This window comes from Orycteropus afer, unplaced genomic scaffold, assembly GCF_000298275.1.
Source record: "Orycteropus afer afer isolate SDZICR_OR568_19922 unplaced genomic scaffold, OryAfe1.0 scaffold00001, whole genome shotgun sequence".
Taxonomy (NCBI): Eukaryota; Metazoa; Chordata; class Mammalia; order Tubulidentata; family Orycteropodidae; genus Orycteropus; species Orycteropus afer.
The window spans coordinates 39,349,695-39,353,224 of NW_006921588.1; the positions used below are offsets into that span (position 1 = coordinate 39,349,695).

At 40.9% G+C, this 3,530-nt stretch overlaps 1 pseudogene; it reads right to left on the bottom strand.

Moving 5' to 3' along the window:
* Positions 1-2,304: 2,304 nt before the first annotated feature.
* LOC103203657 lies at positions 2,305-3,308 on the bottom strand (annotated as a pseudogene).
* Positions 3,309-3,530: the final 222 nt, after the last annotated feature.

Consider the following 3,530-nt stretch of genomic DNA (forward strand, 5'->3'; position numbering starts at 1 on the left):
ACCATATTTATTCAATCTGTATGCTTAGCAAATAATCTGAGAAGCTGGACTATATGAAGAAGGATGTGGCATCAGGACTGGATTAAGATCCATTAACAACCTGCGATATGTAGATGATCCAGCCTTCCTTGCTGAAAGCTAAGAGGACTTGGAAGCACTTACTCATGACGATCAAAGACTACAGCCTTCAATATGGATTATATTTCAACATAAAGAAAACGAGATTCTTACACTGGACCAATAAGCAACATCATGATCGATGGAGAGGAAAATGTCAAGGATTTCCTTTTACTTGAATCCACAATCAAAATCCATGGGGGAAAAAATCAAACAACATTATTATATTGGGCAAATCTACTGCAAAAGACCTCTTTAAAGTGTTTAAGAGAAAATCTATCACTTTGAAGACTAAGGTGTGCCTGACCAAAGCCATGGTATTTTTCAATCACCTCATATGCAAGTGAAAGCTAGGTAATGAATAAAGAAGACCAAATGAGAACTAGTGTCTTTGAATTATGGTGTTAGAGAAGAATATTGAATATACCATGTACTGTCAGAGGAATGAACGAATTTGTCTTGGAAGAAGTACAGTCAGGATACTCCTTAGAAGGTTAGGTGGCAAGACTTTGTCTCACATACTTTGGACATATTATCAGGAAGAACCAGTCCTTGGAGAAGGACATCACACTTGGTGAAGTAGAGAGTCAGTGAAAAACAAAAAGACCCTCAAGGATATGGACTGACAACAATGGCTGCAACAATGGACTCAAACAGCAAAAACTGTGAGGATGGTACAGACCTGGCAATGTTCATTCTCTTTTATATGGAATCACTAGGAGTCAGACCAGATTCAACATGGTGTAACAAAAACAGTAACACAACATTTAAGCTATTATTAGTTGTTTCTTCCATTATTTGCAGCCAAATGTATCTTTAATGAAAGTCATGAATGTGGCTTCTCTATTTATCAGTATGAAAATGAATGGATAGAAAGAGTATAACTTCTTGTAGGCTGTAAAAAGGAAGTGAAATATAATAACTCTTTTGGTGTTCTCTCTTATCTCACTATCAAAGTGCAAGTTAATGATTCCAAATTTACCAGCGACATAGTTAACATTCAATGTTTACCAGCTATTTGGGAAATGTAGAAAGACAGTAATAAATAAATTTACTTCATTTTTTAAAAATTAAGCTAATATGCTCTGATATTTGCAATACTAAAATAAAGTCTGATCTCTTGCACCATATTTGATCCATGTAGTACTCTTATCTGCATCCAGGAATTCATTCTTTGTGCTCTTCTACACATACCACCATGGTTACCTAAAGCTCTATTCACTCAGGTTAAAATAGTTGAGAATGTGAATAAATGTTCTGCGAGTGTAGCACTTCATTGGAAGATAATTATACTTATTCATGATAAGAATTAAACTGCATCTTAGATTTCTCCTAAGCAGTACAATACAACCTTGTCATATAAATACATTTTTTAAAATTTAATAACAGTGAGAATCATATTGAAGCAGGCATGTTAGATACTAGCCATATTATATTTAAAGATATTTTTTCTGATTACTTATATACCTATGCTAATGACAAAGACTAACTAAGATTGGAGTCTATTTCTGTTTTACATGGTTTAAGAGTCATTCTTCATATCTCTTGCCCCGTAATGGGAGAGAGTATCAAAAAGGGGGATTTTTGAGTTATAATCCTAGAGTCCTCAGAAGGAAGGTTGGGCAATCCTACTTCCATAGTGATACTGCCTTGGAAACCCAAGGAGGGGTTGCTATGAGTAGGGGCTGACTCGACGGCACATAACAATAACAACAACAATCCTGGAGTCAACCCTCAACCAGGTCACTTGATAATGGTTAACCTGTCAGGAGTCCAAGGCAGGGAGTACTTCATAGATATCTTGAATATCTTTACTCCTGGTGATGATTATGAAGTATGGTGGAGCATCTGTGTATAAGCAAGAAAGAGAATGAGAAGAAAAGTATCAAAATTTAAAAGATGAATAAAAATTACACTTTAGGAAAAGAAAAACACTATTTAGTGTTCTCAGAAAGAGAATTATTTTCTTTCTTTTTTTTTTTTTAAGGTACAGTGTTCTTTATTGATGGTACATGACAAGGTTGGGCTCTCTAAGCCCCTCCCCTTCTTTAGGGGATCTGGATGGAAACTATAGAGGATGGGAGATTCTCAGTGTGTTGGGGATGGAGTTGGGGCAAGGATCCCCAGCAACCAACGGTTTCTCTCTTCCTCTAGTGCTAGTGCTGGGACTGGTGGTCCAGGAGGCTCTTATTCCTTGGAGGCCATGTGGGCCATAAGGTCCATCACCCTGTTGCTGTAGCCAAATTCATTATCATACCAGGAAATGAGTTTAACAAAGTGGTCGTTCAAGGCAATGCCAGCCCCAACATCAAAGGTGGAAGAGTGGGTGTCACTGTTAAAGTCACAGGAGACAACCTGGTCTTCAGTGTAGCCCAGGATGTCCTTTAGGGGACCCTTCGATGCCTGTTTCACCACCTTCTTGATGTCATCATATTTGGCGGCTTTCTCCAAACGGCAGGTGAGGTCCACGACGGACACATTGGGGATGGGGACATGGCAGGCCATGCCAGTGAGCTTCCCATTCAGCTCAGGGATGACCTTGCCCACAGCCTTGGCAGCGCCACTAGATGTAGGGATGATGTTCTGGGCAGTCCCACAGCCATCACACCACAGTTTTCCAGAGGGGCCATCCAGTCTTCTGGGTGGCAGTGATGGCATGGACTGTGGTCATGAGTCCTTCCACAATGCCAAAGTTGTCATGGATGACCTTGGCCGGGGGGCCAAGCAGTTGGTGGTGCAGGAGGCATTGCTGACAATCTTGAGGGAGTTGTCATACTTCTCGTGGTTCACACCCATCACAAACATGGGGGCATTGGCAGAAGGGGCAGAGATGATTACCCTTTTGGCACCACCCTTCAAGTGAGCCCCAGCCTTCTCCATGGTTGTGAAAACTCCAGTAGATTCTACAACATATTCAGCACCAGCATCACCCCACTTGATGTTGGTGGGATCTTGCTCCTGGAAGATGGTGATGTGCTTCCCATTGATGACAAGCTTCCCATTCTCAGCCTTGACGGTACCATGGAACTTTCCATGGGTAGAATCATACTGGAACATGTAATGTAGACCATGTAGTTGAGGTCAATGAAGGGGTCATTGATGGCAACAACATCTACTTTGCCAGAGTTAAAAGCAGCCCTGGTGACCAGGCGCCCAATACGGCCAAATCCATTTACTCCGACCTTCACCATCTTGTCTCACCGAAGTGGCTGGGACTGCACAAGAGGGTGCGACTGTCTGTCAAATGGGGAGGAGCAGAGAACTTTTTCTTTTCTTTTTAATATTTTATTGCAATTTGAATGAAAGTTACAGAGCAAACCGGTTTTCCATTCAACAATACATGCACATTTTGTTTTGTAATATTGATTGTAATCCCCACAATGGAACCCCAGTCTTCTCACTTCCTCCCTGTG